The following is a 25,413-nucleotide window of genomic DNA, read 5'->3' on the forward strand; positions in this document are numbered from 1 at the left end:
CCTTATACTTTTGCATACACGTGTAAGAAGCTGGGTTTTTCAGTTAAAAAAAAAAGAAAAAAGAAAAGAAGAGAAAGAGAAGGGGGTAATCAGAACAGGGGAGAGGGCAGAAGGGGGGGAGGGCTCGATTTTTGGGGGTCTCTCTCTGCTCTTAACCTCTTCCACCTGTGGAACACCTTCATTCTTGTTTCTTTGCTGTGATTCGCGGCTGTTTCCTCGACTTCTGTTTGCGGTGAGTCGTTGTGTAACTCCGGCGAGTTTTGGTGGTTTCGGATGTCCCTGCTTGATTAATACATATTTATATACATATTTGTATGTATATGTATACATTCAGTCAATTGTTGTGTGGCAGTTTCTCTGTTCCGTTCTATTCCCTCGCCGCCGGTTTCATCTCCAGCGAGGGCTGTAGGCGTGCGTGTGCTCAGTGCAATTGTCGCATGACTGTGTTATCTTCATTTTTGTTGCCCAGTTCTGTGGCGCCGCCCCTTTTGTTGTTGCAAGGGGATGGTGGCGCGTGTAGTGGTGACGGCGCGTGGGTATTGCTGTTGTTTGTTGGCTCTGTTCGACTGCTTATTGATGTTTGTTTTATGTTTTAATTTAATAATTTTTGCAGGTAATAAATTGACGGGATTCGTGAAAGTACAAATATTTTTCTGTAAAGAAATGCGTAATGAATTGGTGGAATACGTGTTGGAAGTCCGAATTAATCGGGCAGCCGCGTATTTTACCGCCGTCCGCGATGTATTTCGACGAGCGGATGGTGGACGATGATGATGTTTATCTGAGTCCTAATATTTCAAAATAAATAAATATAAAAATATGAATAAAAATATAAGATGTAAATAATTATATTTATTTGGTGTTGGAAAATTTGTGAACTGGATTTCGTTGTATTGGTGAAATAATTGTTGGATTGTTTGTTGTGATTTGACGTCGAGTTGTTCGACGGGTAGGCCGATAAACAGTTGAGGTGTTGCCCGAATTTTCGGAAATTAAATTCAGAAATTCAGGACATATCCTGTAGTTTTCGGAACGTTGAACAAGTATAAATAAGTATATACATATATTTTGTGTGCAGAACGTGATTGTATGTGTTGGTGAATGTTTTGTTAAAACTTAATGACCCTAATTTCGCAAAATGGCGGGTATGCGTATTTTCTGAAAACAAACACCGAACCGAATTCTAAGAACGTGAAACCTAGTGGCTGTGTGTTATTAAAATATGTATAATCGCGAGTTGGGTTTGAATATCGTTGGGTAGATCTGGTGTCGAGGATATGTCAAGCATACCTAGACGTCTAACGTAGGGTATTTCGACTCTGTAGGTTCTAGTCGAAGGACTCACGAACGGGTATCGAACTAAGATAATCTAGTGATCAGTCGGCAAGTGCCTCGAGGTTCCCAAGCGAAGAACCCTGAGAGTCCTGGATATTATCTTGAGATAGATTGCTGCGAAGCAGGGATGTCTTCTAGTGAGACAGTCATTTTTCCATGAGAGCCTGAACGTTCAAGTTTATCAAAATCAGTTAGAGTTGGTCGTAAAGCTCTGCAAGGCAAGTACCCCTGACCATTCTTTTATGGTTCAGTATATATGAATAACTAAATGTTTTACTTTTATAATGGAACATAAACATTTTAAGTTATGTATCCCCTGTATTTGAAAACGTTGTTTAAAATTGTGTTTTGGGGAAAAGTAACTTCTGAAAACACCTATCTCTAAACGTGATTTAAATGAAAAGAGGATTTGAATAGTGTGCTGTGATAGAATGGATTTTGAAAAGAGATAGGTAAAAGTGATGATTTTGAAAACTGGATTAAAACGATCAGATATGGGATACGTTGGGGCCAGAGCAGGCCTATTGAGTTGGCGTAAGAGGCTAATTCGGTTGCGCGCACTGTATAACCGATTAGTCCAGCAGGTCAGAGACCTAGCTAGTCTCTAAGTTCCGGAACTGGTAAATGGGATGGCAGTTAGAGCCGTCTGGTATTGATAGCCTGATCAGCTGTCTTCACATATCCGCTACGTATCTTATTTGGTTTTGTGTGATTCCTGTAAGGGCATGAGTAGTAAATATAGCGGATTTGGAGATGAAAATGGCATGCTAGAATTAATCTTTGGTATTTATACACAGCACACTACTGATGTTATTGTTTTTATAGAACATGCTAGTTTTGATATCCAGTTTATACTTGTTTTACATGTTTCTGGCAGGATATGAATTCTGTTCCTATAACTGCTTTACTTTAAACTGTTTTACTTGTTATTCATATAGCGGTGCTGCTGAGCAAGCAATTGCTCACCCTTGCAAAATGTTTTATATATGTATTGCAGATGCCTAGGAGAATCTTCGGTGTTAGTCGGGCAGAGTTCCAGTTCCCTTTGTGTCAGACTCCTCTGAGATGGTTGTGCTAGACCAAGGGTGGTCTGTTGAGTTGCTGTGTTAAGTTAGCTGCGTCGAGATGATTGTTGTAAGTTTGAGTTGTGTTAGTTGAGTAACCTAAATCATACTTAAACATGGAAAAGTTCTTGGTAAAGGGGGTCGTAGTTATATTTTAGATCGATTTATAATTGTTATTATTGTTGTTGATGATGTCAACTCCTGACCCCGGGGTTGAGGCCGTCACATTTGAGGCTACCATCACTGACCTTCCCGAAGGAAGATCTGAAGAGGGTGCCCTAGTCCTCATTCTCCCACCTTATCCCGACAAAACTACTCCTCTAGTGTTGATTATTGTCGGGGATGGAAGCACTGTTAAATGTGTATTTACATTTGGGCCTTTGTCTAATATAGACCCAACCACAAGTGTTTTGAGAACTATTGTAACACTAAAATATTTTCCTAAAGACTGCTATTGACAAAGGGAAACCACCCCAAGACACGGGACCATGAAATATAGAATGTTTCTCCAAGCATTAGGAGGAAACTGACAGGGACTAATTTGTAAATCTGCTAGTAAGACAGGAATGAAATCATGGAAAGGAAACTTAAGCCCAGCGATAAGGGCATCTGCATAAATGAATAGAGTGTCGGGCTTCCAATGGCAAGTACGATCACCACCATCAGCGGGAACTAGCCTAAGAGGGGGACGCACGTTATAAAGTGCGTTCATTTTATCAAAATCTATATTGTACCATTTTTTACAATAATCGAATGAATCTAGATGAGCATTGGACGGGTATTCATCCCCCCTAGTGTTAATCATGTCTAGCAATGACATATAAGAAGAGCGAATTTCGATATCGTTACCTTGTTTTAAAGCAGAAGCAATCTTACCCGCTCTCTCAGAACTCTTGTCTTCCATTGATAGAGGAGAAGAACTTGAAACCCTGGAAGGAGAAGAAGAAGGCCGAAAAAGGCTAGGAGGATCACCGAAAAAATTCTAGAGGGGAGAGGAGTGTTTGAGAGGTGCGGAATGTGAAATGGGAAATGAGAAGTGTGAATGAAATCACACTCCCCCTCCACTCTTATATAGCCTCACCAACCAAGCATTTGGGCCTGTCAAAAGCCCATTTGGGCCCAAATTTGGAATATTACAGAAAGATCCAGAGAATTCTGGAGGGAATATATATATATATATTGAATTATATAAATAAATTCAGAAGTATTGAGAAAATTCTGGAATTATATGGAACATGGGCTTTAAAACCCATAAAAGGTGACCCAACATAGAAAGCTCATATATTTTTGGGCCTAAAAAATATTGCAAGCCCAGTAACCAGGCCCAGGAATAGAATTTCCCAAAGAAAGGGAGCCCAAAGGAAGGCCCAGGGTTGAGGCCCAACTGTGGTCAAAAAATAAAAAACAAAAAAACAAAGATAAAAAAAAACTGGAAAGCCCAGCAAAGGGCCCACAAGAATAAAAGCCCAATAGAGGGTCCAGAAGAAGAAGACCTATAAAAATCCCAGAGAGATCATGAGCCCAAGAGGAAAAATTATTTATTCCCGACGTAAATTTCGATCAGGAATTCTAATCGAAGAAACCTAATGAAAATTTCTTTCGATAAGAGATTATGGGTCGTTAATTCGGTCAAAAATAAGAATTTCTGACCCAAAACTAAAACCAAAATCCTGATCGAAAGCTTCTGGTCGAATATAGCTTCGATCAGGAATTAAGGCCCCTTAATTCGGTCAAAATTAGGGTCAATAAAACAAATCCTGACCGAAATTTGGCCAGGAATTCTAGTCGAAAGATCCTGCTCGAAATGAGCTTCGACCAGGGCTAAAAGAGGGTTTAATTCGGTCAAGAACAGAAGAAATCCTGACCGAATTCGGTCAGGTTTCTAGTCGAAGACCCTTGCTCGAAATGAGCTTCGACCAGGACCAACTGGAGGTCTATTCGACCAGGATCCTGACCGAAGGGATTCCTGGTTGAATTTATATAAAAAAAAAGAAAAAAGAGAGAGAAGAAAAAAGAAAAAAAGGAAAAAGAAAAAAGGGGGGAAATTATAAATATTTTCTGGAAAATTATGAATATTTTCTCGAAAAATAGAAATACCTTGGAAAATTCCAGAAATTATGAATATTTTCTGGAAAATCCTGTAATTTCCTTAAAAATTCCTATAAATTTGGGAAAGATCCCACAAAATATGGAAAAAAAATCCCAGAATTAAGCAAAAATTCCTGCAAATTAAGGAAAAATCCTAGAAATTAAAGGGAAAATTCCTGTAAATTAAGGAAAAATCACAAAAATTTGGAATAAATCCTGTAAATTAAGGGAATTCCTTGAAAATTCCTGAAAATAATGGATATATTTTGAAAATTAAAGAAAAATTCCGGTAAAACCCATAAATTAAGGGGAAAATACCAGATAATTCCTAAATAACAGGAATAAATGTAAAGAAAAGTGATAGGGAGATTCCCAAATATCCCTGAAGCTGTGTACAAGGCAAATCGTGGTAAATGTGTAGGTCGATCCACACTTTACGCAAAAACGATACCTTGCAAGGGAACGAATGAACTTAACTTCTGCAAAATCTTTTTACGGTTTCCCAGAAGTTGGGGGGAAAATGATAAAAAATAAAATAAACCCTGATTGCGTAATTAATATCGCATTAATTATATCAGAATTGGGCTGACAACTAAGCCCATTTAAAAGGGGCCAAAAGCCCAGAATATTAATTAATTTCATAATTAATTACTAAGGGATAAATCAGCTGATAAATAAAGTCCAATTAAGGATACAATTCCTTGAAGAGTGGCCTCCAAGGAACCTCATGGGATAAGGAATCAGTTTCTTACTTCCTATGACTCCAAAGTCCACTCTAATTCAGAGACTTGCCCACCAAGTCTCCTAACCCAAGTCCAATTTAAGGACTCCCAGCATCTATATAAGGAGCCTCACCCCACAGATCAGAACTACATGTTTTGGCTTGATTCTCTAACTCACCGAGATATGTAGGCATCTCGTAAAAGCAGAGTGAAGCTATCAAACATGAGAGCAACCACTTAAGGCCTTGAGCATCCGAACCTTAGTAATAAATACAACAATTAATATACCCTAGTTTCTAATCCTTAACAGTTGTGTTGGACCAAAGATGGTCTATTGAGTTGCTGTATTAAGTAAGTTACGTCAGGATGGTTTGTTGTAAGTCGGTTTTGTAATAGTTGTAACCTAAATCATACTTAAACCTGAAAAAGGTCTTGGTAAAGGGGTCGTGGTTTTATATTACTAATGATTTGGATTGTATTATAGTTGTTATTATTGTTGTTAGTGACGTCAACTCCTGACCCCGGGTTGAGGCCGTCATAGTTGGTATCAGAGCTACAGGTTTGAGTCCCTGACTTAGGTTAGGAGTAGAGTCAAAAGAGTGCAGGAAGGTTTATATAAAGGTAAGAGTCAGCAACTCAATCAGAGGAACGAGTCTAAAAGTTCATTCGAGGGTTTCGAAGGCGTAACCCTGACGTCTATTGATGATTGGCTGGAACTACCCTGGCCTTTAGTATGTCTCCCTCTTATAGGTATTATTGGTAGTGTCCGATAGAGATTTCTAGTTTTCCTCTCGAGAAAAAACCAAGTGTGATCACGCGAATTCAGCTTTTAACAGGATCCTTGATGTGTCAGTTATAAAGACACCTATGTTATTCCTAATCATCGCATCTCTTATGTTAAGTAATATCGCTGGACCGAGTGTGTGACCTCGGTGAGTTTAGATGGAATGATAATAGCCAGCGGCTACCACAGCCAAGTCTCATACTGAATGTGGGTCAGTACTGTGGTTTATATCCTGAACCCTTATACTTCTTCCTTGAGACGTATTTTGTTTCCAGAGTAATTGTTTACTATCCCATAAGTTGCTTACTTTTCTTGTGAGAATGTTAAGAACGTGAAGTAAGCAACTTAAGGTTCTGTTGATCTTATCATAAATCAGATCTCCTCTTCCTATTTGTGTTTTTTTCTATCTGAATATTGTTTCCTCCCTCGGTGATTCTATTGGTTGATTGGGGAAAATAATGCATATGATTTGACTATTTGTCTGTATGACAAAAGGGTTTGGTGGGACGCCACTGAATTATGTGTTGTGAACTGTGCGGTACTAAGACTAGCCATCTTATGTACTTGTATGGTGATAGGGATAAATAAATTATGATAGTATAATTAAATACTGCCAGGTATGGGCTGCTAGGCCCAATAAATAGATATACGATACTCAAACCAGAAAGGTTAAAGCTGATGGACCAGTTCAGGCCTGATGGAATAAAAAAAGGCCCAAAGGCCCTGATTATTAATTAATTTCGTAATTAATTAATAAGGGAGAAATCAGATGTTGAAAAGAGTCCCGATAAGGATATAAATCCTTAGAGATTAGCCTCAAGGGGACCTAAAAAGATAAGGAATCAGCTTCCTACTTCCTAGGACTCCTAAGTCTATCCTAATTCAGAGGCTTGTCCACCAAGTCTCCTATACCAAGTCCAATTCAAGGACTCCCACATCTATATAAGGGGTCTCACCCCACAAATCAGAACTACGTTTTTTGACTTGATCCTTGGCAATCAGCAAGGTACGTAGGCATCTTGTTAAGGCAGATTGAGTCACGAAACACAAGAGCAGTCAAATCGAGCCTCGAAGCTCACGTTCCTTAGTATTAAATACAGCAATTATATATAGTAGTTTTAATCCATAACATTTGGCGCCGTCTGTGGGAAAAACGGAACAACAACCATGGCGAGAACACGGAGAACAACCAGCACTCTGGAGGAGGGAACACCATCAGGGACAACCCAGGTGATTTCATCAACCGTGGAGGTTCCTCCCCATTCAACTTATGCATCTACTCAGGGGGAAGCCCAGACAGGGGCAACTCATCCTCAGCCACAAGGGACAACTCCCCCGACTATTCAAGGTACGAATCCTCAAGTTCAACAAATACATATACCTGTGAATTCTCGACCCGTCGGGTATGAATATTCAACTATTGTTACTACTAACCCCCCTTATGGGATGCCTCTTCACCCTGAGGTTGGAGGAAGTGGATATGCTGGGCGAAGCGAAGCACGAGGGCGGTCGCCCCCCTATATACGAGGTTTGGATCCTATCCCTGAGGATCGGGAATTTTCTGGTCCATACACTGAGAGAGACTCCGAATCTTCGGATGATGAAGTGGCCCCGAGAAGGAGGCGTCCTGGGAAAGAGCCAATGGCCGATGGAAGGCAACGCCCCCAAAGCACCCCAGGGGCGAATCCCCAAGAAGTGCAGGAAAAGATCAGGGCTCATGAGGCTGAAATCCAAAGGCTGAGGCGTGATTTGGAGGCTCACCAAGCCACCAGACCCCACATACCTCCTAGGGGGAGAAATCCTCCTCCTATCATAGACCTGGATGGTCCGGTAAGAAGAAGGGCTGCTGTCCCAAGAACTGATCCAAGCAATCTCCTTCCCCTTGGAGATCCTGATGATCCAACTCCACCCTTCACAGAAGAGATAATGAATGCCCATATCTCAAGAAAATTCAAGATGCCCACTATCAAAGCCTATGATGGCACGGGAGACCCCGCTAATCATGTTAGGACATTCTCTAATGCACTGTTGCTGCAACCCATGAATGATGCTATAAAGTGTCGGACCTTCCCTCAAACCCTGTCAGGTATGGCTCAAAGATGGTACAGTCGCTTGCCCCCAAACTCTATTGGATCGTTCAGAGAGTTAAGTCAGGCTTTTATTAAGCAGTTCATCAGTGGAAAAGTCCATGAGAAAAGTTCAGCATCTCTTATGAGTATTGTGCAAGAAGCTAAGGAATCCTTGAGAGATTACCTGAATCGTTTTACAAAGGAGGCTTTAAAAGTCCCAGACCTTGATGATAAGGTAGCTATGATAGCACTGCAACAAGGAACTAGGGATGAGTTTTTCAAGATGTCCTTGGCCAAACGTCCCCCTGAAAATATGTTGCAGCTCCAAGAGAGGGCAGGGAAGTATATCAAGGTTGAAGAAAGCATGAGGAAGACCGTAGTAAGTAATGAGCCCACTGGAGGCAAGAAGCGGAAAACTGATCTGGAGTATATCGCTAAGGATAAGTATCCTAAAACCGAACAAAACCCTGATTCAACCCCCAAGAAGGGAGGACCTGGGCAAAAGTTCACCGAATACGCTAAGCTGAATGCTCCCAGAAGCCAGATCTTGATGGAGATCGAGAAAGATCGAGATGTTCGTTGGCCTAAGCCCTTGAAGGCCGATCCAGCCAAGCTAGATAAGAGCAAGTATTGCAGGTTTCACAAAGATGTCGGCCATGACACCGATGAGTGTAGGCAATTGAAAGATGAAATTGAGTTTTTGATTCGAAAAGGAAGATTGAACAAGTATACTGGAGATGGAGGGGACAAAAATAATAATGGAAGGAAGAACTTTGAAGATCGTAGGAGGGACCAAGACGATCAGGGGCGAAACCCCCAACCTAGAGGACCAGTTATAAACACCATTTATGGAGGGCCGAGACCTCGAGGGCCTGTGATAAACACGATCTTTGGAGGTCCAACTGCTGCTGGATTGTCCAAAAATTCCAGAAAGGCATATACTAGAGAGGTTATGCATATTGTTGGAGAAGCCCCGAAGAGGGCCAGGACAGAAGTAACATTGGCTTTTGATGATTCCGACCTAGAGGGTGTGAAGTTTCCCCATGACGACCCGCTGGTCATAACGCCGATAATAGGAAATAGCCCTGTTAAGAGGGTCCTTGTGGATAATGGTGCTTCTGTGGATATCTTGCTCCACGACACCTTCCTAAGGATGGGGTATAACGACTCCCAGTTGACACCAACCGACATGCCGATATATGGATTTGCTGGAGTAGAATGTCCTGTGGAAGGGATAATTAAATTGCCAACCACCATAGGTACGGAGCCAAGGCAAGCAACGCAGATGCTGGATTTTGTGGTGGTAAAGGCTAGTTCAACTTATAATGCTATCATGGGGAGAACAGGGATACATGCCTTCAAGGCAGTCCCCTCTTCCTACCATTCAGTCATGAAGTTTCCCACCCGAAACGGGATTGGAGAAGAGAGAGGAGATCAAAAAATGGCTAGAAGCTGTTATGTGGCCTCTTTGAGGGCAGATGGAGTCGGGGGGCAGGTTCTTCCTATTGAAGATATGGATGTTCGAGAAAATGATGAGAATAGAGGAAGGCCAGCAGAAGAATTGGTTTCGGTTCCTTTAGATCCCAAGAATCCTGAGAGGATGACTTTCATTGGAGCTACATTAGAGGAGCCCCTTAGAGGGAAGTTAGTGAAATTTTTGCAAGAAAATAGTGATGTGTTTGCATGGTCAGCAGCTGATATGCCAGGCATAGACCCGGAGTTAATTACCCACAAGTTAAACGTGGATCCAAGCCGGAAGACAGTGAAACAAAAGAAAAGAACTTTTGCCCCGGAAAGACAAGAGGCTATAAAGCAGGAAGTGGAAAAGCTCTTAGAGGCTGGTTTCATTGAGGAGATTCAATTTCCGGAGTGGTTAGCAAACCCTGTAATGGTGAAGAAGGCTAATGGAAAGTGGAGGATGTGTATAGACTTCACCGATCTGAATGATGCATGCCCCAAAGACTGTTTTCCGCTGCCTAGAATTGATACTTTGATTGATGCCACCGCTGGACATGAGATGCTGAGTTTCATGGATGGGTTTAGCGGATACAACCAGATCAAAATGCATAAGGATGACATTCCAAAGGTATCATTTATCACTGACTTTGGCGTTTATTGTTATCTTGTTATGGCGTTTGGTCTCAAGAATGCAGGAGCCACCTATCAAAGGTTGGTGAATAAAATTTTTAAGGATCTTATTGGGAAGACTATGGAAGTCTATGTTGATGACATGCTAGTCAAGAGTCTAGTAAAGACTGATCATATAACCCATTTGAGGGAAGCTTTTGAGGTCCTGAGGTACCACAAGATGATGTTGAATCCCACGAAGTGTGCTTTCGGAGTAGGATCTGGAAAATTCTTGGGATTGATGGTCTCAAAGAGGGGAATTGAGGCTAACCCCGATAAAATAAAGGCAATCCTGGACATGGAACCCCCAAAAACTGTCAAGGATGTTCAGAAACTCACAGGAAGGGTTGCTGCGCTAGGACGATTCATCTCCAAGTCAGGAGACAAGTGCTTGTCATTCTTCAAGTCATTAAAGAACATTAAAGACTTTGTATGGAGTGAGGAAAATCAGAAGGCATTTGAAGAGTTAAAGAAGTATATGGGCCAGGCCCCGTTGTTGGCCAAGCCAGTTCTGGGTGAAGTTTTATTCTTGTACTTGGCTGTTTCAGAAAGCGCCTTGAGCGCGGTGTTGGTTAAGGATGAACTGAAAGTCCAGAAACCCGTATACTATGTCAGCAAAATTTTGCATGGTGCTGAGTTGAATTATTCAGCCATTGAGAAATTCGCTTTAGCCTTGGTAATGGCTTCAAGAAAGCTGCGTCCTTATTTTCAAGCTCACCAAATTGAAGTGCTAACAAATCAGCCACTGAGAAATATCATTCACAGTCCCAAGGCAAGTGGGAGACTGATTAAGTGGGCAATAGAATTGGGAGAGTTCGATCTCAAGTATAAGCCACGTATGGCCATAAAAGCCCAGGCACTAGCTGACTTCGTGGTGGAATGTACCATACCCAACCAAGAAGTCGGGGGGCAGGAAGATACCACACCTCAAGACAAGGGAGTCGACAATGGGGACAAGGAGAAAGAATATTGGGTTCTCTATTTTGATGGAGCATCAAAAACAAATTCCAGTGGAGCAGGGTTGGTTTTGCAAAGCCCTGATGGATTCTTAATTGAGTATGCCATGAAGCTAGACTTCCCAACCACAAACAATGAGGCAGAGTATGAAGCCCTGATTGCTGGCCTTGGTCTAGCTGGGACACTTAGAGTCAAAAACTTAAAGGTTCGTGGAGACTCGAAGTTGATCATATCCCAGGTAAAGGGAGAATTTGAAGCAAGGGATGATACGATGGCAAAGTATGTTCGCCTAGTAAGGGCTGTGATGACCCAATTTAATGAATGCCATGTTGAACACATTCCAAGGGAAGAAAATGCTAAAGCAGATGCGCTATCAAAGTTTGCTTCATCTGAGATTGAAGAAAGTTCAGGAAGTGTGTACTTCCGTGTTTTGAAGACACGAAGCATAGATGTTAAGCTTGTGGCTCCCGTAGGCTTGGGGACGTCATGGATTGATCCCATCAAGGCTCACATTCAGACCGGTTGGTTGCCAAGCGATACAATTGAGGCACGGAAGTTAACTGTTCGAGCACTAAGGTACTCTTTGATAGATGGGATTCTATATAAAAGATCTTTCGTGGTTCCTTACTTGAGGTGTCTCAGGCCCGATGAGGCACGCTTAGCTCTTGAGGAAGTGCATGGAGGTATTTGTGGGCAACACTTGGGGGGCAGGGCCTTGGCTCATAAGATAACTCGTTTAGGCTTCTATTGGCCAGAAATGATGGCTGATGCCAAAGAATATGTAAAGAAGTGTGATCGTTGTCAGAAGCATGCACCAGTCGCCAGACAACCCCCCGAGATGCTGACCTCTATCAACTCGCCTATTCCCTTTGCCATGTGGGGGATGGATATTCTAGGGCCTTTTCCTATGGCCATGGCATAAAGGAAATTTCTGATTGTAGCCATTGATTATTTCACCAAGTGGATTGAAGCCAAACCCTTGGCCAAAATCACTACTAAGCAGGTTGCACAATTCCTGTGGGAAAACATTATGTGCCGATATGGAATTCCCCGTATCCTTGTCACTGACAATGGAACACAATTCAACAATGAGGAATTCAAGAAGTATTGTGAAGAAAATAAAATCGAGTTACGATTCACCTCTGTGGCTCACCCGCAAGCCAATGGACAAGCAGAGGTAGCAAATCGGATAATCCTGGATGGACTAAAGAAGAGGATCGAGAAGTCAAGAAATAATTGGGTAGATGAGATACTTCCAATATTATGGGCCTACAGGACTACTTGTAGAGTCACGACAGATGCAACTCCTTTCATGTTGGCATATGGGGCGGAAGCAGTAGTTCCCGTGGAGATATCACATTCCTCTCCAAGGATTCAGGCTTTCGATGAGAAAGAAAATGAGGAAGGGCAGAGATTAGCCCTGGATTTAATTGATGAAGTGCGAGATAAAGCACATGCAAAGATAGTAGAATATCAGAAAAAAGCTTCATTCTACTACAACCTAAGGGTTAAAGAAAGGTTTTTTAAACAAGGCGATCTAATCTTGAGGAAGATAGAAGCATCTGGTGTAGGACAAAAAGGGAAGCTTGCCCCGAATTGGGAAGGGCCGTACAGAGTCAAGAGTGTTCAGGGTAGAGGAACCTACAAGCTGGAGACTATGGATGGTTTTGAAGTCCCGAGAACTTGGCATGCACAAAACCTGAAGGTTTACTATGTGTAGGGCAGTTGGATACGATTCTCACTTGTCATGATGGAGAGTAGGTTGAAAAGCACCTTGAAGCTTTGCTTAGGATTTATATGTCTTATTATGAAGTTTATTAAGACTTGTGTAAGGGATGAATCCCAAACAATTTTTGAAGCTCAGAGAATTTTTCGAAATATGTTTGAATCTCTATGGCATGGCAATTAAATTAGATGCATGATATGAAAGCCCTATAAAAAGGCCCAATTCAAAAAAAAAAAAAAAAAGGTTAAAACTTGTTGGGCCTGGAAGTATGTCAAGCCCAGATAAGGGCCCCAAATATTCAAAGCCCAGCACCCGGGGTCCAAAAACTGGAAGAAAATATATATGAGTATTATCTTCAAAAACCAGAAATAAGTCCCAAATCCAAAAAGGATTTGGATAAATGAAGGCCCAAAAATAAGGCCTAATCCTACTTGAATTAGAAAAAAACCCAGTATAGGGATCAATAAATCAAGCCCAGGGTCAATACTAAGTGCCCAATTAAAGATCAAAGCCCAGAAGGGCCCAAGTTGAAACCCAATACAAGGTTTCATAAATCTAGCCCAGGTTTAGGGCAAAGATCAACCCAATAAGAGGTAAGCCCAGAAAAGGGCCCAATTAGCTGAAAATTAAATGGCCCCAAATTAAAGACCAATTTAGGGTGGACCAAAGAAGCCCAGTTAAAAGTAAGGGGCCTAATACAAAAAGCCAGTCAAAAAAGGGGAAGGCCCAAGGTAAAGGCCTGGTTTGGAAAAGGCCCAGGGTCAAAAATAAAGTACCCATAAAAGAATTCAGGCCCAAATCTTAGGCTCAAATTTGAGATTGGAAAAAATCCAGCCCAGACTTAGGGCCCAAATCAAATATATGGAGTCACAGAAAGTAATATATCCCAAATCCCAGACCCAATTCGATCAGGTTTCATGTTGTATTCATCGTCGAATTAGTTGAGATCGAAAAGGCTTCGACCAAGGCTAGAAAAGGAGGTTAATTCGGTCAAAAATATTTATCAAGACCAAAATGTTCCTGAGGAAATAATCATGCCCAGTTGACAACCCAAGTGTTTGAAAAGCCTTGTATGAATCCCACTTGATTTTTAGGAAAAAAGGGTGAAAAGAAGCCTAGCTAAATTTTTGGCCCAAATTGAAAGCCCAGAGTTGGGAGCCCAATTGAAAGGCCTCTGAAGCCCAATAAAAAAGAAGCCCAGCTAAATTTTTGGCCCAAATTGAAAGCCCAGAGTTGGGAGCCCAATTAAAAGGCCTGTGGAAAAGATGGTCAATAAGAAGCGAGCCCAGAAAAGGGCCTATATAATTAAAAGTGGGAGGCCCAGGATAAGGCCCACTATATTTAAAAAAAAAAAAAAAAAACCAAGTTTTAGCCCAGCATTAGGGCCCAAATGCAAAACCCAGATAAACCCAGATACATTCCTAATCCAAAGAGTTGAGGTCGAAATTCTGTCGACAAGGGCTAAAGAAAATGGTTATTTCGACCAGAATTTAAACCTATTCGACCAAGAATTATATAGAAATCCTGGTCGAATGGATCCTGCCCGAATTTCTATCGACCTGGGCAACCAAGGGAAGTTAATTCGGTCAAAACTAGGACTCCTGACCGAAAATCCTGATCCTCTTTTCTTAACCCTGAGAAGATTGTCGACCAGAAAGCAAGGCCAAATCCTGGTCGAATGGATCCTGCCCGAATTTCTATCGACCTGGGCAACCAAGGGAAGTTAATTCGGTCAAAACTAGGACTCCTGACCGAAAATCCTGACCGAAATTGAAATTTCCTACTCGAAAATTTTCTGCTCGAAAACTGTAAAAAAAAAAAAAAAAAAAAAAAAAAAAAAAAGAGGAAGGGGTGAAAATCCTGGCCGAAAATCGACCAGGATTCCTGATCGAATAGAACCTGCTCGAAATTCAGTCGACCAAGGCATACTGAAGGTTAATTCGACCAGGATCCTGGCCTAATGGATTCCAGGTCGAAATCTGTATAAAAAAAAAAGAAAAATAAGGAAATTCCTTAAATAATTTCTGAAAAATGTTAATATTTTCAGAAAATTAAGGAATAAATCCAGAAAATTAAGGATAAATCCCAGAATATTAGGGAAAAATCCAGAAAATTAAGGATAAATCCCAGAAATTAGGGAAAAATCCAGAAATTAAGGATAAATCCCAGAAAATTAGGGAAAAATCCAGAAATTAAGGATAAATCCCAGAAAATTAGGGAAAAATCCAGAAAATTAAGGATAAATCCCAGAATATTAGGGAAAAATCCAGAAATTAAGGATAAATCCCAGAAAATTAGGGAAAAATCCAGAAAATTAGGGAAAATCCCAGAAAATTAGGGAAAATCCAGAAAATTAGGGAAAATCCAGAAATTAAGGATAAATCCCAGAAAATTAGGGAAAAATCCAGAAAATTAGGGAAAATCCCAGAAAATTAGGGAAAGATCCAGAAAATTAAGGATAAATCCCAGAATATTAGGGAAAAATCCAGAAATTAAGGATAAATCCCAGAAAATTAGGGAAAAATCCAGAAATTAAGGATAAATCCCAGAAAATTAGGGAAAAATCCAGAAAATTAGGGAAAATCCCAGAAAATTAGGGAAAGATCCAGAAAATTAAGGATAAATCCCAGAATATTAGGGAAAAATCCAGAAATTAAGGATAAATCCCAGAAAATTAGGGAAAAATCCAGAAAATTAGGGAAAATCCCAGAAAATTAGGGAAAAATTCCTGGAAATTAAGATAATTCCTGAATAAAAGGAAGATTCATTGTAAATGTGTAGGTCGCTCCACACTTTACGCAAAAACAAAACCCTGTAAGGGAACGAGTAGATTTAACTTCTGCGAAACTTAATCAATGTTTCTCAAAAGTTGGGGGGCAAATGATAGGGATAAATAAATTATGATAGTATAATTAAATACTGCCAGGTATGGGCTGCTAGGCCCAATAAATAGATATACGATACTCAAACCAGAAAGGTTAAAGCTGATGGACCAGTTCAGGCCTGATGGAATAAAAAAAAGGCCCAAAGGCCCTGATTATTAATTAATTTCGTAATTAATTAATAAGGGAGAAATCAGATGTTGAAAAGAGTCCCGATAAGGATATAAATCCTTAGAGATTAGCCTCAAGGGGACCTAAAAAGATAAGGAATCAGCTTCCTACTTCCTAGGACTCCTAAGTCTATCCTAATTCAGAGGCTTGTCCACCAAGTCTCCTATACCAAGTCCAATTCAAGGACTCCCACATCTATATAAGGGGTCTCACCCCACAAATCAGAACTACGTTTTTTGACTTGATCCTTGGCAATCAGCAAGGTACGTAGGCATCTTGTTAAGGCAGATTGAGTCACGAAACACAAGAGCAGTCAAATCGAGCCTCGAAGCTCACGTTCCTTAGTATTAAATACAGCAATTATATATAGTAGTTTTAATCCATAACATATGGTTCCTCTCAGTCATATCTATGTCTTCCTCTCTTGTTCTCCCTGTATCATTTATTCTTTGATTTTGAAATTCCATTTGATATTCCCTGGTAGTGAATTTATCAGTGACTTCTGTAGTTAGACAGTCTTGGTTGTGGGAGTAAATAAAGGTTGATTTTCGGGAAGAATGAAAGCCCTATATCCGAATGTTATTTAAGAATAAGGGTACATCGAAGGTTCAAAAATATATCGGTGGAGTTATATCCTCGGGAAAGGTAATTCAGTGGTAGATGGGTCATTTGCAAGAGATAAGAAATCGCCTTGAGAGAAATGGTTGGTTGAAACTCGGACTAGTGCGTCATTCAAGTCCGTGATTTCTTAAGTTTGACTTGACCTACCAGTTTACCCTTTTGGGTGGTGACTAGTATAGTCTTTCTAACTTTGCGGTATATCGAATATGTTAATATTGTATTTTAGTGGTGCTGGGAGGTTGATCAGTTGTTGTTATATTAAGAAGGCATGCTATGATGTTTAGTATCTCTATAATTCAGTTTTCTTGTACTGTTGTTGATTCCGCTACTGTCATCGTTGCTATTATTGCTAGTGATGTTAATCTAGATCTCTATTATAAATGGATCCTGACATCAAGGACATGGGTAGTTTGATTGGGCAGCATTTTCCTGATATAGATGCACCGTTTAAATGGTGATATCTTCTGTCAACCATTCTTGGTATGTTTTGAATAAATTCATCCCTATATTTCAGGAAGATGCCACCCAAGAAAGCTACCCAGTCTAAAGAAAATAGTAGTAGTGTTGCTGTGGGTCCAGTTATAAATGAAATTCTGGATTTGTTGCGCCAGCAGCAACAACAACAGTTGCAGTTAATCCAACAGATTCAGCAACAACATCAACAAAGAGAATCAACCCGAGCTACTAGTTTTAAATCCTTTCAGTTTGTTAAGCCCCAGAGTTTAAGGGCGAAGTGGACCCTGTTGTTGCCAGAAATTGGCTTAAGGAAATGGAGAGGCATTTACCCTCACTCAGGTAAGTGACAATCTTAAAACGGATTATGCGAGTTATTTTTTTAAGAATGAAGTAAATTATTGGTGGGAATCCACTCGTGCGTTGGAAGGAGAAGGCCCTGTTCCCTTGACGAGATTTACAAAATTGTTCTTGGAGAAGTATTTTCCCAATTGTCTAAGGAATCAGTTGGAAGTCGAGTATCTAGAACTGAAACAAGGTGAAAGAAGTGTGTTGGAATATGAGGCCAAGTTTACAGAATTGGCCCGATTAGTTCCTGAGTATGTAAGCATGGAAACCCAGAAGGCAAGAAGGTTTCAACAAGGGTGGAAGCTTGAAATTCGAATAGGAGTTGTTGTATTGAAACTCAAAATATAGTCTTCCGTAGTTCATGCCGCCCTGGTAATGAGAAGTGACCAAAAGTTGGCCTTTAAGGAAGAGTGTGATATGAAAAGGAAGTGTGAGAATGTTATAGACAAGGCATATCAAGGAGAATCCAGTCAAAAGTTTCATAAACAATTTGGCCGAAATAGGAATAAAAGATTCAGGAGACAGAGTTTCTTCCAGACTAGGGATGATGCTACCTCAGTTGCTTCTACTCCAACTCAGTCAGTTAAGTCAGCAGTGGATTGCAAGTCCTGTGATAAGAGACACAGTGGTGTGTGCAAAAAGGATGTTCAATGTTTCAAATATGGTCATAAGGGCCATTATGTGTCGGAATACGATCCAAAAAATCCAGGAGTTACTTGTTACAATTGTGGGAAGGTTGGGCATATTGCAAGGAGTTGTGGAACGGCTACTCAAGGTACTACATCCCAAGGGCCAACATCCCAAGGGCCAACATCCTGCACAGTTAGAGGTAGAACTTTCAAAGTGACCAAGAGATCGAGCGCCTAGAACTCAGACATAGTTGCAGGTGCATTTTCTCTCAACTTCATACCTGTTAAATTTTTATTTGGTTTAGAAGCATCTAAGCTATTTATACCAAAAAAATATGTAAAATGAATTTGATATTGGAAGACTTAGTCGAGCCCTTAACCATAAGAGTGGTCAATCAAGATGGACTTTCGGTGAGTCACCTCCATCTTAACTGTCCGTTGGAACCCACAAGTATTATTTTTCAACTGATCTGACACCCTTCGAGCTAGAAGAGTTCGATGTGATTTTATGAATGGGTTGGTTGTCCTGTAGTAAGGCAATGAGTGGTTTTTAGAAGAAGCGAATTGTAAAGTGTATAGAAGCCAATAGTAAGGTAAGTTTCTAGAGGCAGAAGCAATATAAGAAGTTCTTCCAATCATGCGAGAAAAGGAGTAATAAGCTAAGGATATAAGGTAGATCCACCATGTGTAAAGATATGAAGAAGGAAATACTTAAGCTGGAGGAACCTTGAGTAATAAATAAATGCCCTCGAGTCTCTTTGGAGGCCAGTGGAACGAAATAATTAGTTCGATAATTGTAAAAGTTATTGGAAAGGGAAGTGAGCATACCAGATATAGTCCCTTGGGGTGCACCAATGATGTTGTTGGAGAACTGGGATGAAATTATGAGATTATGTACCGATTACTGGAAATTTTATAAGATGATGAACAAGAATAAGTAACCCCTATATAAGAATTGATTACTGACGTGACCTAATTTAAGGAGTGTGTTATGCTCTAAATTGACTCAAGATCCAGCCTAAGGGCATATCAAAGATTGCGATTAGAATGAGTTATGAGCGATGCAAGTTTTGGTGATATTATGTGGAGTAACAAGTGTATGAGTCGTCTCTAAGGATTTAAAGAACATAGTGTATAAGGAGTACTTGGATAAGCAAATTGTATTTATCGATAACATCCTCAGCTATTTAAAGATTAAGAAAGTCTGTGTAGAATGCCCAAGGATTTCCTCACGAAGATTAGAAGGGAAGTAACTATATGCTAAGTTTTCAAGTATGAATTTTAGCTGAGATAAATAAAGGATTCCGATCTTTCCATTAAAAATCACCTAAGCAAAGCCGGTGTAATAACAGACGCCCTGTGTAGAAGAAAAGGATTAAATGTGGTTAAGATCACTGAAGAGCTAATAATAGAATTGGAAAGAGTGGAACGTGAAGTTCAAATACCTGAAGGTGAGAAGAAGTGAAGATATGAGATTACTTTCCAGCCTTAATTGATGGAAATGAGTAAGAGGTGTTTGAATGCTTTGAGATTAGGTTGAAAATGAGTACCTCCTATTATCCTTAAATGAAGGGTCAAAGTGAAAGATGATTCAGACAGTATAATATATGTTGAGAGTATATATTTTGGATTTAAAAGGGAAACTGAGGTAATCACCTACCATTGATTAAGTTTCCCTATGCTAATAGTTATCATACTAGTAGGGGAATACTGCCTTACGAGGCCTTGTATGGACATAAGTGTAGGTCCCCACACTAGTGAGAGAAAGTGGGAGAAAAGAAGATGTCAAGTCCTAAGTTAATTCAGCACACCATGAACGCAGTTGTGTTGGTTTGGAAAAGAGTTGAAACACCTCAGAATAAACAGAGAAAAAACGCAAACTTATATCGAAAGGATATGAAAGATAGAAATAGGATCAATGGTATTGTTAGAGATGTTACCTTGAAAGGGTTGATTAGGTTTGAACCAAAGAGAAGCCGATCCTAGATATAGTGGACCATTTGGAATCCTGAGAAAATCAGGTAGAGTCGCCTATGAGTTAGCGTTGTTGCCATAGCTGCAGCATACTCGTAGCATGTTTTTGTGTCTTTATGCCCAAAAGAATATATCCTCCACTTGAACCTAAGTAGGGTGTGCTGGGCTTCAGGAATGAGTTTGTATTTATAGTGACTAAGCTTTGAATAAATCCTCAAGTAAAAGAGTCCACTTGGGAATTAGAATCAGATATGCTTCACAAATATCCTCACTTGTTTAATTAGATCAAATTCTGAGGACAAAATCTATTTAAGGGGGAAGGGTATAATGACTCGTATATTTTTAGTATTATTTAAATATGTAATTATTGAATAACTAAATATATAAAATATGTGCATAGGTTCGGTCAGCTGGATATTATTTTGTTATTAAGTATGTGTGATCGTTGGTGTTCGAGGATTATTTGTGTGATTCGTTGTGGAACTATGTTGTTTTGTTTTTATATTTAAAGGTGATTTTACTCAAGTTTTATTTCCATAAATACTTGGGTTATCTCTAAAATTATTTTTATTTCTTTATAATTTTATTTATTATTCTTAGGATTTTAAAAAATTGATAAATCAATATTTTATTAATTATTTATCTTAATGATTTTCTGATTGCATTTATTTGTAAAATTCGTATTTAATTCTGAAATTCTTCAAAAATTACGAAACTTATTTTTATGAAGTTTATAATATTCTGAGAATTTTAAAATTATTTTGGAAATTTTTGGGATTAATTTCACCCGCGCGTTGATTTGTTTAATCGTAAAATGCAGGTATAAATTGCGTTTCAGAAATGGCTGTAAAATTATAAAATTTACGTTTTTAGTAATTTTGGGATATTTACAACATTTTAAAGTTAATTGGGTAATTTTCAGGTGTATTTTTACCCACATTTTTATTCATTATTTTTGCAAAACCCGGATAAAAAGATAAGGTTTACAGTCAGAATATACACGTGGCAGCCTTATGAATTGTTAATAAAATGTGTCAGCTTCTCAGATTATCACCTGTGAAGATGTAAATATATATATATATATAACAAAATAATCCCCACGCAGGCACACGCGCGGGGATACAGGCCACTTCTCTGCTCTTTTTCTTCACGATCTCTATCCCTCATCCTCCTCCTCCTTTGTTTTCTTCCTGTCTGTTCATTTCCCTGTTCTTCTTTTTCTTTGGCTGTTCACGGTAAATTCACCACCAGTTTCTGCTTTTCCGGCCGCCTTGAACTCCGGCCATCATCGTTGTTCTGGTTACTATCCCGATTGATTAGACTGGGTGTACATATGTATATGCTTGTGTGTATGGATATATGTCGTTTAATTAGTAGGGGTGTGAATTTGTGGTGCATTTATGTTCCTTTTCCAGTTCGTAGCTTCCGCCTTTCAGCGGATTCCAGCGAGATGGTGGTGGTTCCGTGGGTGTGCACGCGTGACGTATGTGTGCACCTGTGTATGCGATAGTTCTGTTGATTCCTGTGCTTTTGCTGTATTATTTGATTGAGTGTTTGGTTTACCCGAATACCCTGTAATGGTTCGAATTAACTGTTGTTATATTGCATATGGTTACAATGATTTTCTGTGATTTTAATGAATTATGTGATTGATTAAATTATTCAGATTTGAAAATTTTGGCGAAACTCCGACAGGAAACCCGTACGGGCACCATCAGAGTTATGCCGCCGTCAACGATGAACTCGTTGAGCTGCCGAATAAATGGCAATGATGATTCTTGATCCACATAACAATTTATAAATTTATTTTTTAATTTTCGAAATAAAAAGTGGCAGTTAAATAATACGTTTCGGGGATTATTGAATTGTGAAGTTGGATTGATTTCCGGTTTGATTGGTTTATTGTTGTGATTGACGTCGAATGGTTTCGACGGGTAGTCCGATAAACAAAGGAGACGCTGTCCGATTTTTGGGAACGTATCCTGTAAATTATCGAAATAGCAGCCAAATATAAATAGTTATATATAAATATAAACAAAATATTTTTGTAAATCATAGCTATCAATCTGTCTTCTAAAGCGTCGAGTATATGTGTTTTCTGGAAATAAATATCTAGTCGAGTTTTGAGTACGTGAACCTTGATTGCTTTATGTATTATAATAGTATACATAAGTACAAGTCGAGATTTGATATCGAATGGGTACGTGTGTCATTGAGGATATGTCAAGCATACCTAGACGTCTAATATGGAGTATTTTGACTCCTGTAGGTCAAGTCGGAAGACCTAAAAGTTGATGTCGAACTAAATTAAACTAGTGATCAGTTAACAAGCGCAGCGAGGTTCCAAGTGAAGGACCTGAGTGTTGAAGTCGGATCCAGAATAGTATACTAATTATGTGATAAAGCCCGAACATCCGAGTCGGCTCAAAGTCGATCAGTAAAAGTTGTAAAGCTCTGCAAGGCAAGTACCCTGACCATTCTTTTATGGTTCAGTATGTATGAATAGACTAATATCTTATTCTCATAATGGAACGTAAATGTTTTAAGTTACGTATCCCCTGTAGTTATAAATAATTGTTTTTAAACCTCTTTTGGAGAAAAGTGACTTCGAAAAAGGGTACCTATCTCGAATGAAAATGGTTTGTGAACTAGTTTTACGTGTGCTGTTAAAATGAATGGTTTTGAAATGAGATAGGTACAAGTGTTTTGAAAACTGGATAAAACGATCAGATATGGGATACATAGGGGCCAGAGTAGGCTATTGAGGTGGCATAAGAGGCTAATTCGGTTGCGCGCATTATATAGCATGCTAGAATTGAACTCTGGTATTTATACACAACACACTACTGATATTATTGTTTTACAAAGCATGCTAGTTTTGAATATCCAGTTTATACATGTGTTACTTGTTTTCTAACAAGTTATGAATTATGTTCCTATAACTGCTCTACTTTAAATCGTTTTACTTGTTATTCATATAGTGGTACTGCTGAGCAATTGATTGCTCACCCTTGCAGAATGTTTTATGTATGAATTGCAGATGCCTAGGAGATTCTTCCGTGGTAGTCAGGGCAGAGTTTTAGTTCCTTCCATGTCAGGCTCCTCTGAGGTAGTTGTGTTGGACTAAAGATGGTCTATTGAGTTGCTTTATTAAGTTAGTTACGTCAGGATAGTTTGTAATATAAGTCAGTTTTGTAATAGTTGTAACCTAAATCATACTTAAACCTGGAAAAGGTCTTGGTAAATGGGTCTTTATATATTACTAATGATTTGGATTATATTATGATTGTTATTATTGTTGTTAGTGACGTCAACTCTTGACCCCGGGTTGAGGCCATCACAATCTGTCCCAATTGCGATTTGGTTATATAAGGTCGGCATTTTTCTGCTGACTCAATACCTTTTAAGGTAGGAGAATTCGACATTATATTAGGGATGGATTGGTTTTCAAACTACGACGTGCAAATTGAGTGTAAAAGTAAGAAATTGAAATTGAGAACCTAGGATGGAGCTGAAGTGATATTCAGAGGAAAGAAGCAAGAAAGGAAATTTCTAACGGATATTCAAATAAAGAGATTGTTACAACAAGGATGTGAAGCTTATTTGGCTCATGTAAGGGATGTAGAGATGGAATCCTTAAGGATTGAAGATATTCCGGTAGTTAAAGATTTTCCCGACGTGTTTCCAGATGAATTACCTGGACTACCTCAGGATCGAGAGATTGAGTTCATAATTAATTTGGCACCTGGAACGGAACCAGTTTTGAAAGCTTCCTATCAAATGGCGCCTGTCGAGGTGAAGGAATTAGCGACGCAATTGCAAGAGCTGTTAAACAAAGGAGTAATTCGCCCGAATGTATCCCCGTGGGGTGCACCAGTGCTATTCGTAAAGAAGAAGGACGGAAGTATGAGACTATGTATCGATTATCGTGAATTGAATAAGTTAACTATTAAGAATAAGTACCCTCTAAAGCGAATCGATGAGTTATTTGATCAGCTGAAAGGAGCTACTTGTTTCTTAGAGATCGATTTAAGATCTGGGTACCATCAACTAAAGATCAAGGCGGAAGATATACCTAAGACAACATTTCAAACGAGATATGGACATTATGAGTTCTTGGTAATGGCGTTTGGATTGACGAATGTGCCAAATGCATTTATAGATCTTATGAATAGAGTGTTCAAGCAATATCTAGATAAGTTTGTGATAGTGTTTATTGACGACATCTTGATATACTCCAAGTCGACGACAGAACATATGGAACATTTGAGGATTTCTTTGGAGATTTGAGGGAAAGAGAAGTTATATGCAAAGTTTTCTAAATGCGAATTTTGGTTAAAAGAAGTTCAGTTTCTCGGACATGTAGTTAATATTGAAGTTATCAAAGTAGATCCTGCAAAGATAGAAGTTGTTATGAATTGGGATATACCAAAGACTCCCACAGAAGTAAGAAGTATTCTCGGATTAGCGGGATATTATAGAAGATTCGTACAAGATTTTTATAAGATTGTTATCCCATTGACTAAGTTAACAAGAAAGAATGAGAAGTTTGTTTGGACGGATAAGTGTTAAGAAAGTTTTCAAGAGCTAAAGAAAATGTTAGTAACTGCACCAGTGTTGGTTTTACCCGATGAGAAGGGTGAGTTTGTAATCTACAGTGATGCTTCATATAAAGGACTAGGTTGTGTGTTAATGCAACACAGAAAGGTAATAGCCTATGGATCAAGGCAATTAAAGCCACACGAACAGAAGTATCTTATGCATGATTTGGAATTAGAAGCGATTGTATTTTCTCTTAAGATTTGGAGATACTATTCGTACGGAGAAAAGTGTGAGATTTATACAGATCACAAAAGCCTAAAGTATATCTTTACGCAAAAAGAGTTGAACATGAGGCAAAGGAGATGGTTGGAGTTAATTAAAGACTATGATTGTATGATAAGTTACCATCCCGGAAAGGCGAACATTGTAGCGGATGCGCTAAGCCGCAAGGAAAGATTGAATGTGTTAACTTCATCCGAAGAGTTGATTAAAGAATTTGAGAAGTTGGAAATAAAGGTGCAAGTTCCAGAACTTATAAATAAAGCAACGTAACGATTACATTTCAGCCAAATTTTTTGGAAAAGATTCGATTTTGTCAAGAACAAGTGATTAAGTAAGAGAAGGATGAATTGACAGGAGAAGATGTTAGAGCTCAAAGGACGAGAAAAGAATATATCGTGTTAGCTCACATATTTGGATTCCTAATTTTATGGAATTAAAACATGAGATTCTTCAGGAAGCGCATAACTCGAGGTTTTGTATTCACCCTGGAAGTACGAAAATGTACAAGGACTTAAAAGAGAATTATTGGTGGCCGAACATGAAAAAGGGAATCGCGGAATGGATAAGTAAATGCTATACGTGTCAAAGAGTAAAAGCGGAACATCAGCGACCGAGTGGATTGCTTCAGCCACTAGACAT

At 39.3% G+C, this 25,413-nt stretch overlaps 1 pseudogene; it reads left to right on the plus strand.

Moving 5' to 3' along the window:
• Positions 1-320: 320 nt before the first annotated feature.
• Positions 321-25,413, plus strand: part of LOC141695744 (uncharacterized) — a 70,811-nt pseudogene continuing 45,718 nt past the window's right edge.

This window comes from Apium graveolens, chromosome 11 (genome assembly GCF_009905375.1).
Source record: "Apium graveolens cultivar Ventura chromosome 11, ASM990537v1, whole genome shotgun sequence".
Taxonomy (NCBI): Eukaryota; Viridiplantae; Streptophyta; class Magnoliopsida; order Apiales; family Apiaceae; genus Apium; species Apium graveolens.